The 22,240-nt window shown below is 42.3% G+C and overlaps 1 non-coding gene across 1 annotated transcript; it reads right to left on the bottom strand.

Moving 5' to 3' along the window:
* Positions 1-5,364: 5,364 nt before the first annotated feature.
* Trnas-cga (transfer RNA serine (anticodon CGA)) lies at positions 5,365-5,439 on the bottom strand. Its single transcript has one exon. It is a non-coding gene; the product is annotated as a tRNA-Ser (tRNA).
* Positions 5,440-22,240: the final 16,801 nt, after the last annotated feature.

The raw sequence follows: 22,240 nt of genomic DNA on the forward strand, positions 1-22,240 counted from the left end.
AGACACGGATACAAGGAAGGTAACTCCATAGAAACCTTGGGTAACAGAAGAAATGCTTCAGTTAATCAACGAAAGAACGAAGTACAAAAATGCTGAGGGGCAGCCAGTGCTTAGAAAAATCAAAACTGACTCCGGTGATATTAGACTCAAGGGCGGCAACGTTAAGAGTGCAACGGGAATTCCACTACGAAAATCAATGAGCACATGTGCGGAAAGAGTACAATGAAGGGGGGGGGGGGGGGGGAGGCGACCTGTATGATGACTTTATAGAAGAAGGAGCTGGACTCGATACGGAAGACGCAGGGGATCCTGTTTTATAGAGTCAGAATTTAAAAGAGCTCTGGAAGACTTGAGAGCAAATAGAGCAAAGGGGATAGATAACATTTCATTGTAATTTCTAAATTTATTGGGGTAAATGGTAACCAAACGGCTATTCATGTTGGTGTGTAGAATCTATGAGACTGGCAATGTAGCAATAGAATTTCGGAAAAATATCAACCGCAGAATTCCGAAGACATGAAGGGTAGTTAGGTACGAAAACCATCCCACAGTCAGCTTAACATCTGATGCATCCAAGCTACTGACAAAAAAATATATAAAGAAGAATGGAAGATGAGACCGATCTTTACTTAGACGACGATCAGCTTGGCTGATGACATTGGTGTCCTCAATGAAAGTAAAGAAGAATTAATCTGTTGAATAGAAATGAACAGTCTGATAACTGCAGAACATGGATTGAAAGTAAACAAGAAAAAGACGAAAGCAATGAAAAGCAGTAGGAATTAGAAGAGCGAGAAGCTTAACATCAAGTTTGGTGGGCACGAAATAGACAAAGTCAGGGAATTCTGCTACGTTGGAAGCAAAATAACCCATACGGACGAAGCAAGGACGACAAGAAAAAAGCGAATTAGCATAGGCAAAAGAGAGCACACCTGGCCAAGAGAAGTCTACTGGTATCAAAAACAGGCCCTAATTTGAGGAACAAATTTAGGTTAATGTACATTTGAAGGACTTTACCGTGTGGTAGCGAATCATGAACAGTGGAGAAACAGGAACAGAACAGAACAGAAGCGTTTAAGATTTGTTGCTACAGTGGAATGATAAAAATTAGGTGGACTGCTAAGATAAGGAATGAGGAAGTTCTCCACATTATCGACGAAGAAAGGAACATAGGGCAGGAAGAAGGGACAGCATGATAGGACATATGTTAAAGCTTCAGGGAGTAACCTCTGTGGTGCTAAGGGGAGCTACACAGAGTAAAAACTGTACACGGAGACAGAGACTGGAATACTTCCAGCGAGCAATTGAGGACGTAGGATTCATGTGCTACTCTGGGATGAACAGATTAGTGGTACAGAGAAATTTGTAATGGACCTGGTGAAATCAGTCAGACGACCGATGACTCAAAAAAAGCTATTCTGAAAAGTCTCTTTCTTCTTTTTGTTGTCTCTTGTAAATACAAGCGAAACTGACTACAGAACCTCTGCCGTTCAAAAGCCATGTTACTGCAAAGATATTACAATGGAAGATAGTGGGGTCCAGTAACTCTGAATTCTGTCTTTTCTTAAGATAGTCACTGGGATGCTAAAATAACAGATACAGAGTCAGGCAGTCACGAAATTAGATACCTTCTACAGCTACCAAATAGACGCGAGGTACTGAACCCAATACCTGGTACCTGTTGCATTCTGCATCGATAAAACGAAGGAGTTGTGTATTCATGGAAGCAATTGTCCTAAGTCACTGGAGCAACGAACGGTTCATGTTACTGGAAAAATGTTATTCCGATTTCAAGAAGGATCATGTCCATGATAGTTGGCCAGTATAGCTGATTTCAGGGTGTTACAGAATGACGGACCACGTTTAACGTTAGTGTATGAGGTGCATTCAAGTTCTAAGGCCTCCGACTTTTTTTCTAATTAACTACTCACCCGAAATCGATGAAACTGGCGTTACTTCTCGACGTAATCGCCCTGCAGACGTACACATTTTTCACAACGCTGACGCCATGATTCCATGGCAGCGGCGAAGGCTTCTTTAGGAGTCTGTTTTGACCACTGGAAAATCGCTGAGGCAATAGCTACACGGCTGGTGAATGTGCGGCCACGGTGAGTGTCTTTCATTGTTGGAAAAAGCCAAAAGCCACTAGGAGCCAGGTCAGGTGAGTAGGGAGCATGAGGAATCACTTTAAAGTTGTTATCACGAAGAAACTGTTGCGTAACGTTAGCTCGATGTGCGGGTGTGTTGTCTTGGTGAAACAGCACACGCGCAGCCCTTCCCGGACGTTTTTATTGCAGTGCAGGAAGGAATTTGTTCTTCAAAACATTTTCGTAGGATGCACCTGTTACTGTAGTGCCCTTTGGAACGCAATGGGTAAGGATTACGCCCTCGCTGTCCCAGAACATGGACACCATCATTTTTTCAGCACAGGCGGTTACCCGAAATTTTTTTGGTGGTGGTGGTGAATCTGTGTGCTTCCATTGAGCCGACTGGCGCTTTGTTTCTGGATTGAAAAATGGCATCCACGTCTCATCCATTGTCACAACCGACGAAAAGAAAGTCCCATTCATGCTGTCGTTGCGTGTCAACATTGCTTGGCAACATGCCACACGGGCAGCCATGTGGTCGTCCGTCAGCATTCGTGGCACCCACCTGGATGACACTTTTCGCATTTTCAGGTCGTCATGCAGGATTGTGTGCACAGAACCCACAGAAATGCCAACTCTGGAGGCGATCTGTTCAACAGTCATTCTGCGATCCCCCAAAACAATTCTCTCCACTTTCTCGATCATGTCGTCAGACCGGCTTGTGCGAGCCCGAGGTTGTTTCGGTTTGTTGTCGCACGATGTTCTGCCTTCATTAAACTGTCGCACCCATGAACGCACTTTCGACACATCGATAACTCCATCACCACATGCCTCCTTCAACTGTCAAGGAATTTCAATTGCTTTCACACCACGCAAATTCAGAAAACGAATGATTGCACGCTGTTCAAGTAAGGAAAACGTCGCCATTTTAAATATTTAAAACAGTTCTCATTCTCGCCGCTGGCGGTAAAATTCCATCTGCCGTACGGTGCATCCACCTCTGGGATGTATTGACAATGAACGCGGCCTCATTTTACAACAATGCGCATATTTCTATCTCTTTTCAGTCCGGAGAAAAAAAATCAGAGGCCTTAGAACTTGAATGCACCTCGTACTATGAGGACATTATTCCCTGTATGTATCAGCATGTGTTCCTGAACAATGATTTTGTGTAACAGCTCCCTCTGCTCGGAGTATTTGGCGTTGCCCAGGTATGATCATATTCTGGCCTTTTATTAGCCCAGCTCTTCCTCCATCTTCCCCCTGTCTGTCTCCCTCACATCCTCTCTCTGTCCACCTCCTCCACACCTCCTCTCTGCACATCCCCTGCACCCCTCTCTCTGTCCAGCTCCTCCAACTCCTTCCCCACTCTGTGTCCATCTCCTCCTCGTGTGTGTCTGTCAGTCTGCTCCTTCCCCTCTGTCCAGCATTCCCTCTCCTTCCATTTCCTTCTCTCCTCTCTACTTCCATCTCCTCCTCGGCCCCTCTATTTGTCCATTTCCTCCTCCCCCACTTTCTGTCCATCCCCTCCTCACCCCTGTCTCTGTCTGAACCCCACCTTTCCTTTGTCTGTTCATCTCCTCCCCCCTTGTGACGTCCCTTCCCTCCTTCTTCATTCGCTGGGAGGAGACGCGACTCGTAACGATGTTCATCCCCGTCGGTGTGACGTGGAACAGCACCTGTAACTCTCGTGAAAACACAGCTCCTCGAATGGTTTAGAAATATTCTGTAATCTCTCCTCAAGAATCTTCTCAGCTTGTGCGAACTGGTAAACTGCCATCGTCTATTTTTATTTTATGCCCGGTTAGTTCTGTGATGAAATAAAATCTTGATTCTTGATTTCATCATTACAGGTGTTCTTCACATTACACACAGCGAGGATGAAATTTTGCTGTATACTATTCCGTTGCTATGGCGTTGCTACGTCAAGTTATTAAAGACGGTCCGACGTAACTCCAGAGATAACTTATGTTGGAGTAAATGTTTTTTTAATACGCCGTAACACTGGTTTTAACTAATCATTCTTCACTGTCCGTTATTCATGTACTCACTTACTCACTTAAAATGCTTAAAGAGTCAACCAACTTGTATCGTCCGTTTAATGAGTTAGGCGACATGTAAGATTTACATTTGGCTCAGACTTTATTGTCTTTCTGTAATTAATTGTTTGTCCCTACAACACACGCACACCGATATTTCATTCAAGATTAACTTCTGTTCAGTTCAGTAATCGTGACGCTGACAACTATTGACTAATCGGCGTACTTGTCTTTCTTCGTGTCTTTGTTTTATTGTGTCCTACTCAAAACTACGAATTGTTTTTCTGTCGTTGATCCATTGCCATCAAGATCTGTATCTGTTCATGAGTGCGAAGCCTATATCTCTCAATTAAAGTCTAAAACTCGTGTCATTATCCCGTCGCGTTGAGAACAGTAAAGATTAACTTTCTTCAGTCGAATGACTGAGAACTACTTCAATCTCTATCTCACGAACTATCAAACTTCCAAAACTGAAACAATCTATTAGCGTCTGCATCCAGACAAAGTACTCTAGAGTGACTCAAAAGCAACTAACTAAACATTTCCATATCCGACTTGCATTGTAGTCGCATTGAATTTCCTTTTCGATGCGGCTACAACTCTCTTCCATAGTAAACGTTTGCCCGCATCTCGTGGTCGTGCGGTAGCGTTATCGCTTCCCACGCCCGGGTTCCCGGGTTCGATTCCCGGCGGGGTCAGGGATTTTCTCTGCCTCGTGATGGCTGGGTGTTGTGTGCTGTCCTTAGGTTAGTTAGGTTTAAGTAGTTCTAGGGGACTGATGACCATAGGTGTTAAGTCCCATAGTGCTCAGAGCCATTTGAACCATTTGAACCATAGTAAACGTTATCTTTGACTGAATTACTTTCTTCGATTTAACCTTTGTTCATATGATTTTGAATTTATTCTATAGATGAAACTTCCTGGCAGATTAAAACTGTGTGCCCGACCGAGACTCGAACTCGGGACCTTTGACTTTCGCGGGCAAGTGCTCTACCAACTGAGCTACCGAAGCACGACTCACGCCCGGTACTCACAGCTTTACTTCTGCCAGTACCTCGTCTCCTACCTTCCAAACTTTACAGAAGCTCTCCTGCGAACCTTGCAGAACTAGCACTCCTGAAAGAAAGGATATTGCGGAGACATGGCTTAGCCACAGCCTGGGGGATGTTTCCAGAATGAGATTTTCACTCTGCAGTGGAGTGTGCGCTGATATGAAACTTCCTGGCAGATTAAAACTGTGTGTCCGACCGAGACTCGAACTCGGGACCTTTGCCTTTCGCGGGCAAGTGCTCTACCAACTGAGCCACCGAAGCACGACTCACGGCCAGTACTCACAGCTTTACTTCTATAGATGTTTGATAAAGAATCTGTGATAATCCTTTCCTTTTATGTCCCCTATTCTCAGTATTTGAGTGAAATAGGTGGTTAATCAAAATATTACTAGTGTAGATTTTATCGTCAATAGTTGCCGTCACTGACAAGATGACTCACTTCCCTTCTTTAAGTTTCCACAGAGTTTGTTAATTGGGGTTTTCTGTCCTTGGAGCGTTACACCCTCTGTCTGTGTACCTCACCCCATCTAACATTTCCTGCACTTTCCTTTCGCTGTCCATTTCCTCTTCCCTCTCTCTCTGTCTAACTCCTTCCGCTCCCCATTATCTGTGCCCATCTCCTCTCTCCCCATCACTGTTCATCTCCTCCTTTCTTCTCTCTCCAAGTTAAGATGCTCACCCCAACAGGAGGCTAGTGGTTCTTACACTAACAGCATTTTTTTCCAAATTGTGACTAATATGTATAGCAAATTTAGTTGAAATTTTAACCATGGCTTTACCCATATATGCATATGTCAGATATATTTAATATATACAGTATTTAACATATTTCGTACGTATTTGTACACACATTTGACCTGTATCTATAGCGAATTTCGCCCTGCAATTTCATATTCACGCACCCCAATGTTTACGTTGTATCTCCTGAACTATGTGCTGCACAATGATATAGTTTTGCAGGTACATTCAATGGCATATGTTGCTGCATCTGCGAAATGTGTGTGCATACAGTAAGGAAGTAATAAATTAAAACGTCATGCATGATGGGGCAGTATTTCATTCATCTCTCTATTTGACGCCATGCCTCCTGTACTATGTGTCGTACAATGATATGTTTTTCTAGGTTCGTTCAGCGTCGAAACGTGTTTCGAATGTTAGAGGAAGTAATAACTTAAAACGTCATACATAACGCCAAAGTTTATCATGTATCTAAGTATTTGACTTCATACTTTATGCCCTAATCTATGTGTCATACAATGATATATTTTTGTAGGTATAATCAGAGACATATGGATACTATCTGCGAAATTTGTTGCGAATACAATTAGTGGTGAAAAAGTAATAAATTAACACATCATGCTTTTGCGGCAGTTTTACTACATGAACAATGAAAATGCTGTAGCTTTTTTCCTTTCCTCATTTTGTGGGGGTCGTCAGCTTGAGATAGTTTAGTAAAACTTTGAAATTATGTGTAAAATTGATGGTAAGTTTCTGAGTGCTCTCATTCTCAAATACTAGATACCTAAAGCATGTGTGTTCGCGCGTCGTGGGCTTCACTATATTTTCACCCGATCACTTTAATAGGCACTGATTCTTACCCCTACAGCGATGACTTCCAGACGGTAAGTATGGAGGATGATCGATGACAGTGAATCCACGGCGTCGGATTGTTGGAGATATCGCAGTACTCGTGTGTGGTCAGGCATTTTAATGCTGAAGCACAGTGGCCTCTTTGTGTGGACGGATGTTTCGCTACTGAAACTCTGTTAGTGCACCCTGTTTTCTCACGCACCGACACAGTTACGTTACACGCCGCCATGTTAAACGCTACAATTCCGGGCCCTCTAGCGGCAGAGGGCTGCAAAACGCAGACACGAAGAATAAAGACGAAGAATGTTAATAACTTCTGTTTTATTTTAAAAAACTTTAAGAATTTTCAGATAAGAGATTTGAGTCATTACTTTTCAGCACGCCCTCGTAATAAGCTGCATTCACAGTAATATTTGGTTGCATTGAACTGTATTTCTGTACTAAATAGAGCTCAGCAATGCGGTTCGAGAAACAGTTCTCTTTTTATCAGATTCTAATACCTATCTAACGAAGTTAAAACACTAAAAAACATCAACATTAATAATTGCGGCATTCACAAGATAAAATAAAGTAAAATCACACTGGACTGTGGGCCCCGTGCTACATTAAAATCATTGACACATGCTGAGGCCGTCCCATCCCATTCCGCAATGATATTTCGTTGCAGCTCTCTATCACTCCCGTTCATTGGTATATTGACTGCCTTGTGCAGACTACGGGGTGCTCCATCTTTACAAGCCTGTGGATAGCATGAACCATAAGGAATCACGGCATTAGTCGACGTGCGTTTTCCGTAAACGATAAATGTGTGCTCATTGCCCAGATTTTTAATGTTCAGGTCAAGCAATTGTAAACCGTTGTCAGTTTATATCTGCATGGTAAACTCAATTTTGCTATGGATGTCGTCAACAAGCAACAGAGGATCGTCTAGAAACTATTATAATAAACAATTTTTCCCATAAGGGCTTCGTCACACCTTAAAACCTTATCTTATAGATCCTTGATAAAAATGTTACATAGTCCCTTTCTAAACCACTATCTCGAAAAAAAAACAACTTATGATCAAACGTGAGATGGCTAAAACTTCTAATCATCTGCGAAGATTCAATGAATTCAGTGGTCTCTGGTCCTGAAATTTTACTGTTAAGGAAATTTTCTCTGATAATCTCTATCGTTTCATTAACCAGAATATTGCAGTGTAGTTTCTTAACATCCAGTGAAACCAAACGGGAATCGTCACTGACTGGTTTCTCCAGAATTTCGTCGATCAGAACCATACCATGATGCACCGAATAGATATTCTCATAGATGTAACGCTTCTTAAGCTTATGGTCAACAGTCTCTTCATCTTATAGTCAGGGCTATTTCTCTGGTACACTACTGGACGAACTGAATGGTAATCCTTACGTATTTTCAACTGTGTCCTTAATCTAGGTATAGATGGACTCATAATAAGGCGTCTTCATTTCCGGCGTAAGCGTTTTTGCTGAAAATGACACCACTTAAATCCCGAAAGACTTAATAGCAGACTTCCAAGCTAAACTAAAAAGTATCCTTAAATGCACGCGTTTACCGCTAACGAACGCCGATGAAAGGAGATGCGTTACTATGAATACAACTGCACATCAAATAATATGACAGCTCAAGTTCACATTCAGTTAGCCTACTGGAGAACTGCAAAACAGTCCAGAGTATTACTAGAGCGCTCGACCAAATTCTTAAAAACCTTACATCTATGAGAACAACTATTCGATGCGTGATGGCACGGCTGTGATGGACGAAACTGAGGAGTAACGAGTCGCTGAAGCTTCCCGTTTGATTTAACTGGGTGTTAAGAATCTGTACTCAAGTGTTCGGATTAATGAAACGATAGAGATTATTACAAAGTATTTCCCTAAATACAGTAAAGTATCAAAACGAGAGACCATTCAATTCACTGAACTTTCATTGCTGATTATAACTATTTCTCTTTTAATCATGTTTCGTGTTCAGTACAATGGTTTACCCATAGGGTTTAGCATTTCGGGGACTATGGCTGATATTTTTATCAAGGACCTATAAGACAAGGTTTTAAAGTCTGACGAAGTTATTACGGCCAAAAATCGTTTATTATAAGCGATACGTACACGGTATTTTGTTGTTTTTTGATGATGCCAGTGAAGGTATTGATGAAATAGTAAAAATGTTCAAGAACGGTAACAAAACTGAGTTTGCAGTGGAGAACGAAACTGACGACAGTTTATAATGCCTAGGTTTTAACATTAAAAAACAAGGCAATAAGCACGTGTTTACCGTTTACAGTAAACCGACAACAACTCATGCTGTGATTTTTAACAGTTCATGTCATCCACAACCTTATAAAGATGCAGCCTGCCGAACTCAAATGCACAGGGCTCTCAGTATTCCAATAAACTTGGACGATAGACAGATGTATAAACATCATTAAGAAGATACCGGTTAAGAACGGTTGCGAAGTAGATGTTGTTAATAAATTGCTGCGCGAAGGTAATCAGCACGAAAGAATAAACATAGCAGAGAGGAAATGAAATGGACACGATGCCGTAAGATGGAAGATGGAAGAAGCTCGCAAAAGATCACGAACGTTTTTACGCAGTACAGCGAGATATAACCTGAAGCATTATGTCGGTAACATGATAAATAAGTTACAAAAGTCTGGAATTTGTGAACTTCAATGCACAGTCTGTGACACACAATATATTAGACAGACAAGTACTTTTTCTATCAGGTAGAAGGAACATAAAGATGCTTCCACATCAATAAATTCTGCCGGCCGGAGTGGCGGTGCGGTTCTAGGCGCTGCAGTCTGGAGCCGAGCGACCGCTACGGTCGCAGGTTCGAATCCTGCCTCGGGTATGGATGTATGTGATGTCCTTAGGTTAGTTAGGTTTAATTAGTTCTAAGTTCTAGGTGACTGATGACCTCAGAAGTTAAGTCACATAGTGCTCAGAGCCATTTGAACCATTTTTTTCAATAAATTCTGAAAAATCAGCGGTTGCGAGTCATGTATACAAAACAGACCATCCCTTTAAGGGAATGAAAGAAGACTTAGAAATCTTGCACACAGAAAAGAAAAGGACGAAGTTCGACTTGCAAGAAGAACTGAAGATCATCATTCATGAAAAGAAACAAGTCAGTATTCTGACCGCACCACGGAATGATAAAAAATGAGATATCTTAGAGGGTTTGTAGACTTATTTGAGGGCAGATACATTATTGTAAATTTGTAAAATCTTTTTTCACAGAGTGGCTAGAGACTGGCGATCGCTGATTAGAAAATGAGGAAAAGTAGGTGACCAATAGAGAAGCACTAAGGTTGTGCCAGTATCTGCAGTTACACAGCAAAACCGTGGACATGTAGCTTCACAACCACCCTCAGACATCTGAAGAACCGTCAGCTGGGCTCTCTTGCACCGCGAAAGAGAGCGGTAGGACACAGCCTGGTGTAGCGCGTGATGCGGGAAGTGATGGCCACCGACATATGCCGACGATTTTAATGTAATAAGAGGACCCACACTCCAACATATTTTTATTCTATTTTACTTTCCGAATTCCCCAATTATTACAGTTGGTAGATTTTTTTAGTGTTTTAACTTTATAAGCTAAGGTTTGCCAGCCGATGAAACGCGTTGTTGAGCTGTGTGCAGGGCAGAAATGCGGCTGAATGCTACCAATTATTACTGCAACAACAGTCGTTACCTGACATACATGATGGATAATACTAAAAATTTGAATGTATTTGTGAGCAAAGAGTTGTTTCAAGTTTCTTGTAATTCGTAAAAAAGACAGTGACTGGCTTTTTCGTACAGGATGTCTCAAGATTAAGATTCCAGTTTGAGAATGTTGTAGAAGAAGAACCATTGCTCATAATGACGTGAAATTTGAACAGCATATTATTGATGCAGGCAGAAACGTAATGGAGCAAAAAAAAAAAAACTAAAGAAAATAACACCAACAGATGCCGCTGTAAGCGTTTTATCGTACATGGGGCCGGCTGCAAATAGAAGCCGAAGGTACAATACGACGGTTATGGTTTGAGTTGTACATTACACTAGTCGAGCGATGTCTTTATCCTGAAGGAACTCAATCACAAATTGTGCACAATGGGGACGCGAATTGTCTTCTATGAAAACGAATGCCTCGGCAATATGCTGCCGATATGGTTCCACTATAGGTCGGGGGATGTCATTCACGTATCGTATAGCCGTTACGGCCCCTTCCATGACCACCAGCGACGTATATCGGCCCCACGTAATGCCACCCCAAAACAGCAGGGAACCTCCACCTTGTTGCACTCGCTGGACAGTGTGTCTAAGGCATTCAGCCCGACTGGGTTGCCTCCAAACACGTCTCCGACGATTGTGTGGCTGAAGGCATATCCTTTTATAATATGTTGGTTTTTATCCACCTGACAACTTGGCGTCAGGTCCAACATAAAACGAACATGTTTCACAACAAAAATATTTGTTAAAACCTGAAGATGACACCGAAGTCTGTCGAAACCCATTGTTTTAACTAAAGAAATATTTATGCGATGCAGGCTGTTGAATTTTTAAAAATGAAACATCAGAAACGAAGTTCCTTACATGAGCCCTGTCAACGAAGGAAAATGGCGTGAAAAATTCCTGCAGTAGCAATTTCTTCTAGATTGGTAGGGAGAAGAGTCATGAGCAGCATAATAAAAATCCTGACTAGCGTCGTGAGAGCCGTAGGGTGAGGGGCGTATAGAGTTCACTTCCTCATGTTTTCCTTGAATATGTCGAAAACCACGGCTTGTAGCAAAAATGTTTCCCTGTACAAAATTAAACTGCATTAAATTTCGTATTAAAAAGGTCCTGCTCACTTCTTTTCCCTAGGATTAATAGTTTCTGCGCTGCAAGGGATAGAAGAATTGCAGTGTTTTAGTAATGTAAAATTTGTGTTTTTTGTTAAATGTAGTAGGTTAAGAACAAATTGTGTACCAAAGTGCAGGAGAACCGTGTTAAGCGATAAACTGTGTTCTCGCGTTGTGACCGGCTGCAAGGGTGGGGGGGGGGGGGGGGGGAGTGGTTTGGGGCGGGGGATGGTGGACAGTAAATGCGTAAGGAAAGGCAGGTCGACACGTAGAGAGCAGTTAGAAGTGCACAGCATACTGTAAAATATACAGAGTGCTGAAGTAGTATTGCATCTTTTATTAAGAGTGGTCAAGATGGGGACCTGATCGAGAAGTTTACATCTCAAATACATCTGTACTACCTAGGGCAATAGGACGAAGTATGGTGTCACGTATCACATGTTTATATCAACGGGGTTAAGTGCCATTCTGGTCGACAATATATATTTTTACACAGATAGTTACAAAGTACCGACGCACATTGTATATCAATCGGGCCAAGTGCCATGACCATCGTTAGCAGTTCGCAGGAGTTTCTTTTGCTGGGGTGTGTGCAAATCCACGAATCTTTGTAGTTCCAAAGTTTCTGTTTTGTGCTGGTATTCATCTTAATCTGTTGTTCTGTGATATTTACTAGCAAATATTAACGCCGTTACGCGGATGTATGTCGGAAGCTACAAGCTCTACGATATCCTTTAAAATACCTAGAGTTCCTGATTCATTTATTTCTGAGCAGGGAAATCATACTTGTCACGGAAGAAGCAGCCACTTTGTGGAAAATCAAGGCCCTCTGCAGAGGTTAGTTTTTCACGAAATATAAATGTAGCTGTATGTGTTTCTCTGAAACAATGATGCTGATATTGGTTCCTATAATAACGGCAGAAAATTAATAACAATAACAACAATACGTCCGGAGTATTAATGTCTGAGGCTACGTCCTTCCTTCATGTCACATGAAAATGGCACTGTCAGTGTATGGAACTAACAGAATGCACTGTGTGATGAATTTTTCCAGCACACCATAACTACCCATGGGGCGATGCATATGTGAAGAGGAGGCGGTATGGCACTAACGACAATGCAGTTGCCAGTTCTAGACAAGCAACAATAACCTACGATTTTCTTAGTCGTAAAGGCCATGTGCTTTCTGAATTAAAGTGTTCCCTGATATTTTTCCAGGATGAAAAAAAAAAGGAATTGAAACTATTGTAAGAAAGAAGAGACTGGGAAATGTACACTTTATTGGCAGTACCTTTACTAGCGCTGATCGGCAGCTTCTCAGAGACGGCTCTCTGTCCATTCCAAGGGATATCAGCTATTACATTACGTCAAAATCTGAAAGAGAATACCTTAGCTCTGTCTTAACAGTCGTCTGTAAGCAGATTTCAAGAGAAAACTACTAAGTTTACTATTGTGGTTCACAGATTCCTATACTGTATTGAAGAAAGCTTTTCCGAATTTCGTTTAAGAAACCTAGAATGTACGCGTGTAAGCTATGCGATCGTTTCCAGCGCCAAATTAGACTTGAAACCAAATGATACTGGAGGCTAAAAGAATCTTGGAATTGCAGCTACGCGGAAGTGGTCGAGCAAGAGAAGTGATGAGAGAGAATATAGCTGCTTTCCAACAACCTGGAAGTGGTATAGGGGCCTATGCTGTATATCTATTGACCTGAATAGTTACTTTACGCTGATGAGCCAAAACATTATGACTACCAGCTTAACAGCTTGTTCGTCCGTCTTTGAAACAAAATAAATCCTCCGTATTAAAGATCTGACTGTTTGCTAGTAGGTTTGTGGAGGTTTGTGTCATTAGATGTCTACGCACAGGTCAAGTAATGCACCTAAATAACGGGCCGCTGATTTGAGTACGCGGTGAAGGCGCCCGAAAGCAACCCAAATGGGTTACAAGTAGCCTGGGTTCCCGCAATTTACATCAGGCGAATTTGGTCGCCGAGACATCAACGTGAGTTCACTATAATGCTCCTCAAACCACTGTACAGCGCAGTGGTTAGCACGCCCGGCCATCCTGATTTAGGTTTTCCATGAGTTCCCTAAATCGCTTCAGGTAAATGCCAGAATCGTACCTATGAAAGGGCACGCCCGACTTCCTCCCCATCCTTCCCTAATCCGATGGGAGCGATGACCTCGCTGTGAGGTCGCCTCCACCAAAATCCACCAAACAACCAACCAAACCACTGTAGCACATCATAGCGTGTAGGCTTTCACGGCCGGCGTCTTCAGTAATTAAAACTTCCGGGCTAAGAGGCCGTGGTCCAATAGTAGAAATACTTCTCCCTGACGTTTCGTTGCCAGCTGCGGGCAACATCATCTGAGATGAGTCTACGACTGGCTGCTAGGCCGTGGAGGTCCTGTTTATATAGAGCGTGTAGAGGGTCAAGAGACTATCAACAGTTATTCAGAGCTACGCGTTGGGGCACAGTATTCCCTATATTTTGTGTTCTAGATACTGAGTTAATCCCGATTTAATTTAGAGTTAACGTTTCCATACTGACTAGCTTACACTGCTTAAGGTTTCTCTCCCTGCCTATGTGACAGTTATTCCTGTTTATCGGGTCAGAGTCCGGTTTGTAATGTAAGAATTTTATTTGTGCTGACCCTGTATCATTTATTTTTGTACTTAGGATTAATTTTACTGCTTCATGTAGCCTTGTTGACGCTCTTGTTTAAATTTTATTTATTCAATACTTAGTAGAACTGGCCTGACTCATTTGCACTACTTTAAAGAGTTTAAGCAATATTTCTGTTATTCAGGTAAAGTTTATATTTCACGTTCTTTTATAATTGCCGATTGGTTGGTTTGATCTGCTAGACTTAGAGGTGTCAGTTGATGTGTTGACTAAATGTTCAATGATGCTTTATGTGTTTCCTTGGGACTGTGTGTTAAGTCAACTCCTTTCTTGTCTTTTTTTTAATAAGGTCTGAATTCATACTGTGCGTTATTAAAGATATTTGATGTGTTCAAATGTGTGTGAATTCCTAAGGGACCAAACTGCTTAGGTCATCGGTCCCTAGACTTACACACTGCTGAAACTAACTTATGCTAAGAACAACACACACACCCATGACCGAGGAATGACTCGAACCTCCGGCAGGATGGGCCGCGCAGTCCGTGACATGACGCCCTAAACCGCGCGACCACTCCGCGTGGCAAAGATATTTGAGGCTTAAGATATACATAGTGTCAAAAAGTCATATATTAACTGAAAATTGCTTAAAATTCAAATATTAACTGTTTGTTAGTAATCTTCTTCCATTTGACTGAGCTTGTCGAATTTCACACGTTGAAAGAAATTCATAACAACAGTTTAGAGAATTTTAACAAATTTGCGTTTTCAGGATGAAACGTTATTTTTTTATAGCTGGCGCCTTACCAGTCGCAGCTCATCGCATGCTAACGCATTTAAAAGATTCCTGTCGCCTATATACATGCACAGTCTACTGTTGCTTTCTGTAAAGGCTCAGGACGGAGTAACATTACGTCTGTATTTACATCATTTGCAGACTAATAATTCCACCTATTACAAGTTGTTTGTTTTTAGATTGGATTGTACCCCTTCAAGTACATGCGGCAAAAGTGAGCCGTTAATGCTTATTTGCCCCGGGGCAGCAGATTAGGTGTGGACGCTAAACGATTAGCCTATACTGACTGGAGTAGTCCACTTATTGTTAGTAGTACGGTTACGGCCACGCAGAAAACAGGTAGCAAAGCTTATGATGCGTTTGTAGGAAGACTGTCCGAGGCAGAGCAAAAATAGCCAACACACTGACGTGTCAAAATATAAAAATATCTCACTTACACCCGTTAAACCCTGTATTGTGTGTCCAGTTTAATTTATGATCCTATTAGTCCCAAGGACTGATCTTAGTTGTCAAACAACACGTTTTTCTTGCCAAATCTTATTTTTAATGTCTTCTACAATCTTCACCACCACGTATAGGTACAAGCGGACAACTAGAAAAACAACTTTCTTTACTACAATTCCTACCATATAAAGCTAGCTGCTCGTCACTATCCACAGCCATATATTGAGTTTATTTTTTCTTTATTTTTTAATCCCCCTTGTTACATTCTTAAGAGAGATTCATTAGCATACAATTGGAGTCGTTACTAGCGTAGACAATGATCACCTGGTCTGCAATGAACAGGAGAGAGTACTGTTTGTCATCTTACACTGACATTCCGTTCGTGGTACCTTCTCCATGTCAATTGTTCCCGATAACAATATGGACAATTCTGTAGATGCCCTTTGCATTTTGGTAATAACGAATGACCCACATTCACTGAGCTAGTGCATCCACAGTATAAAACTCTCACTAGATTAACGTAGGATATTAGCACACCATTATTCCTCATGCTCAGGCACAATGTACACTCCTGGAAATGGAAAAAAGAACACATTGACACCGGTGTGTCAGACTCACCATACTTGCTCCGGACACTGCGAGAGGGCTGTACAAGCAATGATCACACGAACGGCACAGCGGACACACCAGGAACCGCGGTGTTGCCCGTCGAATGGCGCTAGCTGCGTAGCATTTATGCACCGCCGCCGTCAGTGTCAGCCAGTTTGCCGTGGCATACGGAGCTCCATCGCAGTCTTTAACACTGGTAGCATGCCGCGACAGCGTGGACGTGAACCGTATGTGCAGTTGACGGACTTTGAGCGAGGGCGTATAGTGGGCATGCGGGAGGCCGGGTGGACGTACCGCCGAATTGCTCAACACGTGGGGCGTGAGGTCTCCACAGTACATCGATGTTGTCGCCAGTGGTCGGCGGAAGGTGCACGTGCCCGTCGACCTGGGACCGGACCGCAGCGACGCACGGATGCACGCCAAGACCGTAGGATCCTACGCAGTGCCGTAGGGGACCGCACCGCCACTTCCCAGCAAATTAGGGACACTGTTGCTCCTGGGGTATCGGCGAGGACCATTCGCAACCGTCTCCACGAAGCTGGGCTACGGTCCCGCACACCGTTAGGCCGTCTTCCGCTCACGCCCCAACATCGTGCAGCCCGCCTCCAGTGGTGTCGCGACAGGCGTGAATGGAGGGACGAATGGAGACGTGTCGTCTTCAGCGATGAGAGTCGCTTCTGCCTTGGTGCCAATGATGGTCGTATGCGTGTTTAGCGCCGTGCAGGTGAGCGCCACAATCAGGACTGCATACGACCGAGGCACACAGGGCCAACACCCGGCATCATGGTGTGGGGAGCGATCTCCTACACTGGCCGTACACCACTGGTGATCGTCGAGGGGACACTGAATAGTGCACGGTACATCCAAACCGTCATCGAACCCATCGTTCTACCATTCCTAGACCGGCAAGGGAACTTGCTGTTCCAACAGGACAATGCACGTCCGCATGTATCCCGTGCCACCCAACGTGCTCTAGAAGGTGTAAGTCAACTACCCTGGCCAGCAAGATCTCCGGATCTGTCCCCCATTGAGCATATTTGGGACTGGATGAAGCGTCGTCTCACGCGGTCTGCACGTCTAGTACGAACGCTGGTCCAACTGAGGCGCCAGGTGGAAATGGCATGGCAAGCCGTTCCACAGGACTACATCCAGCATCTCTACGATAGTCTCCATGGGAGAATAGCAGCCTGCATTGCTGCGAAAGGTGGGTATACACTGTACTAGTGCCGACATTGTGCATGCTCTGTTGCCTGTGTCTATGTGCCTGTGGTTCTGTCAGTGTGATCATGTGATGTATCTGACCCCAGGAATGCGTCAATAAAGTTTCCCCTTCCTGGGACAATGAATTCACGGTGTTCTTATTTCAATTTCCAGGAGTGTATTTAAACTACGTTAAGATAATGCGGAAGCGGCGAAACCTGGTTGTTCCGCATCTTGGTGTTGCCGATCTTATTCGAAATACGTGCCACCTTTACCAAAGGAAACGATTCCGCATAACTGATCCACTGTCAGTGATATGAAGCACATAAGTAAAGTTACTGAGAAAAACTGTATAGATGTCGAAACAGGCGTATGTAGCTCGACACCAATATATAGCTGACAATATCTTCTTTACCTATATGCACGTAAGGTGGGCCACCACAATATATTTTACCGCTGTAGAAAGAAAGAAGCAATAAAAATAAAGATATCTGATCTAACATGTCAGATGCATATCGTTAATAAATATAGTTGAGCGCCCAGGAATAATATTTCGAAATCTGGTTCACAAAAATAGCTGTAGCAAATACATGTGAAACCTGAACTCTGTCCAAAAAGAAAAAAAAAATGAACGAGGCTTATCGATATTAGAGAGAAAAATGCTACACAGAACTTCAGAAACAGTGAAGGATCCTGTGAATGTGAAATGGTGATTTCGAAAAATTTAAAAGTACTTGACCTACTTAAAGAAGGGGTCTTTCTAGCAAAGACAAGATCTACAAAGATTAAAAGTATTGGTCATGCAGTAAGTCCGTAAGAAAACTTGATCACGATTATGATGGAATAATTTCCAGAGAGCAGAAGGCTAACAGGATAGCCAAGAATGAGATTCCGCACAATGTGGAAAAGGACCAAACTTTTACTTTTAAATCATCAGTTGGAGAGCTTATCTTAAAGACTAATAAATTAAGCAAATATTTTTAAGTCGGTGCGAAGGTCCTTACATAGCACGTAATTGATTCATAATAATAATAGCAACAACTGTGTGTCATTATTTAATGAAACTGGTTCAGCCGTTTTGACCGCTTTCACGAGTTAAATTTATTTCTATCGTTGAGATGTCCATTTCTGGCGCTAATAGGAAACTGTGTCAGTACCCGTCTCCTTTGCAGATTTCGCAGGGTCTACTGGGGGGCCAACGTGAGCATTAGGCAGCAGGCAGCTGGGGTCAGTCTGGGACCAGCCATTTGGAACGTGGACTGACCATGACGTAACTCGATTACAGGAATTACGTTAACTTGGCGCGCATCACAGGCAGCGGTTTGCGGCTGCGCGCCAACCGATCCAAGCCGAAACTCGCCGAAATGTCCAGCCGCGGGGACTGTGGCACTCCTGGGAGCCTCAGAGAAAACTTCACCGCTTGTAGCGGGACATCTGTCAAAGTGCTGCTACAAGCGTTGCTAATTACGACAGTATTAACGGAAGGAAATCTCCGGAATGTGCTCTGCAGGGAATCCAACTGCTGATAATTGGGCGACCAACATTTGCTCAAGGTTTTAAGGGAGGCGGCTGATATCTGACTACGATTTTTAGGGAAGTTTAGAGGATATTTAGTTGTAATAAATTTTAGTTGCACAACTGCTTCACATTTTCTTGGAATAGGTGACAATAGAAACATAAATATAAGGAACAGGCAAACTTCGCTTACTTTAAGTCTAATATGTCATAGAGAATGGTGTTGTGGGGTAACTCCACAAACCGACATAAAGTTTTCAGGGTGCGACTCAGTGTAGTATTGTAGTGGAGTACAGTATGGTAGGTATGATTACGGAAAGAAGACTGTGGAGATCGATACATTTTGTGTTGACTGTACTTGTTTTCGAGTGTTGCTAATTTATACGATCTGTCAGTACTGGCTCTCTCGAAGCGTTGCGAAATGTGGCTGTGTTGCGTTTGTCAACTGAGAAATAAACAACGTAACGAGTGCGTCTAGACATGAACGTCTCTATAATCCGCTTTCGCGAGTCCATGTCCTTCCGGAACTCATTTATACCAAAGATGCTGATCGGTAAGAGGCGAGAGGAGCATTTGTGGGTTGCCAATATTGACCGAGAAACAAGTAGACATTCTCCCTCTCACGGTGCCTCTAGACGCTTAGGTTATGTTATTCTTTCTCCGCTCTTCCCTCTCCCTTGAGCAAAGCCGTCTTCTTTCCGCAAGAAACACGAACAAAGAAAGGAGTGGCGCCGTCTGAAGCCCCTTGCCCCACGGTTCACGCGGCTCCCCCGGTCGGAGGTTCGAGTCCTCCCTCGGGCACGGATGTGTGCGTTGTCCTTAGCGTTAGTTTAAGTCAGATTGAGTAGTGTGTAAGCCTAGGGACCGATGACATCAGCAGTTTGGTCCCATAGCAATTTACCACGAATTTCCAATTTCCGGAGAAAAGACTGTGTTGACAATCGTATCGATTATTATACGAAAACTTTTCGAGACCTGTCCGACAGAGAGTATGAGTAATCGATACTAATTCACAGGATTAGTATTTATAAAAGTGGTCGTTGCTGAAATATCTCGGAGAAACAGATGGTTCATGAGGGATACGGGAGAATTAATAAAAAAGATGCTATAACAAGGGAGACTCCGGGGAATACGGGAGAGTTGGTCACCCTAGCCGACAGTCAGGCACAGGGAAAGAATGCAGAATATTTTAAGCTTTAAGACACAAAGGAATTACAGACATTGGCTGCGATCGGGCATTGACTGAAATCAATGGGGAAAGTGGAAAGTTTGTACCGAACCGGGATTCGAAACCGGGTCTCCTGGTTACTAGGCAGATCCTCTGACATGTCCGACACAACAGACAGCGTATGTATATTTTAAGTGCTGGCACGTGTATCAGGCAAGAAAACGATTAATGATCGATTCAGTTTATGTTTAGGTTGGCTTTCGTGCTCTAGCTTCATATTACCGCCTGCATGTCATTTTGATAGCTAAGCTTTCTGGCTGCATATTCGAGTGCATATTATGTATTGGGAGCATCAGCCACAAGAATGTAAGGATACTAGGCACAAACTTTATTTTTTAGGATTAAATGTCTCAGTCTGTAAAACAGGTACCCATATGGTATCGCATGGCTCTCGGTCTATTTATCTGTTTGTCTATCCGACCTATAAGAACCCTTTTTCTCAGGAACGGATGGTCGTATCAAGTTCAAATTTGTCACATACTGAGATCTATAGTCCAGTAGCAGTGTAAGAATTTTAAGCTTCTAAGTCGCTTCAGTCAAAAGATATGACCACTTTTGTCACATATTTTGATACTCGAAAACTGATTCATCAAAATACGTAGGGTACTTCCCGTTGACCCAGTAACATGACATTTGCCAAGAACTAAGTAAAAGAAATAAATCTCAAAGTTGTTGATTTATAATTACATAACACGAAAAAAATATTTTTTTCATTTTTCATCTATCTGTCTGCTTGTCTGTCCGTTGTAAGCTTACCGTATAAATAAAAAAAATATAAAATAATGATGTGTAACCTTCCCGAACAAAAAAAAAAAAATTGGATAACTAAATTTTGACGTAAGCAGTGCTACACCATGACCCTATGAAATCGATCTGAATCCGTCCGTGAGAAATGAACTGAAAATTCTTAACTTGTGATGGTGTCGCAGGGTAACTCTGTCTATTTATCTGCTCGTAAATGGCGCAGCTTAGTGCAATGCTGGCCTATCTACCAATACTGGATAACATTTGTCTGAGATCTGAATTACTAGAAAAACTGACTTTACTTAGTTACACAGCTGCACAGCTGGTCGTCTGATTACTAAAGAACACAAGACTATGATCTGACAAAAATTCTGGAATATTTTAATTTAGATAAATGACTGGTTCGCCACTGGCAATGACAAGGGGATATTATACTTTAATAGTTGACTGGTAAAAACAATTATATTCGGAAAATTTTTTACGTTATTGATAAAGATCTACAATCCGTTACACGGGAAAATTGAATACATTACAGATCTGGGTCAACTGTGGTGCTGACAAACCACAAAAGAAAAGATTGAAACAAATTTATATTAACATCTCAAACAAGTGACTTAACTACGCGCATGCCAATAAAAATAATAAAATTTACCTTACAGTAGGTGGTTGACTTAATTACACTGTTGATTCTTCATTATATTAACAGTTATTCATTTTTCATCATCATCTCATTCCATGGTATCATTTAGCTCTGCGGCTGATCACAATCATTATTCAGTTCCATAAAATAAAATTTTACAATTTGTTCTGCATTATGACTTTAACAACTACTAACAATAAACTCCGCTGTAACAGAGACAGACTAAAACTACTCTGTGGCAGCGAGCGACTGAAACTGCCTCAGAGACTGCTCTGACCCGCGACTGTATTGCAGCTCTCTTTTAACAGGGGCAAAGATATTTTGTCTCAGGCAGCCCCTGTGAATTGTAGTTCTAGCAAGTGAGCAATACATCGAGATTACATTTGCTCCAGCATGGTGGTGAACCCCTTACACCGTCTATTACCACCCGTTTTTGTCCTGAACAGATCGGCGTCTCAAGTACAAATTTATGTCATGCTACGGTCTATGGCGTCTCCTCGGTGTTAAAGAATTAAACTTGTAAGTCAGTGCAATCAAAAGATTTTGATACTAGTAAACTCAATGACCATAACTTACAGGGTATTTCCCTTTGAAGTAGAATCACGAGATTTGCCAAGAAGCTAGGATTCACAGTAAAAAAAAAAAACTGTAAATTGCTTAACTGCAATTATGTCACGTTAAATATATCTTTTTGCCACTATAACATACATTACATTCATCATTCGTCAAAACTATAATAGACGAACATTACTGCAAGCAAATATTTAAGTTGTAGTCATGTTTTGGTAACTAAATAAAAATATTTTGATTTATATAGA

Source organism: Schistocerca serialis, chromosome 2, assembly GCF_023864345.2.
Source record: "Schistocerca serialis cubense isolate TAMUIC-IGC-003099 chromosome 2, iqSchSeri2.2, whole genome shotgun sequence".
NCBI classification, from domain to species: domain Eukaryota; kingdom Metazoa; phylum Arthropoda; class Insecta; order Orthoptera; family Acrididae; genus Schistocerca; species Schistocerca serialis.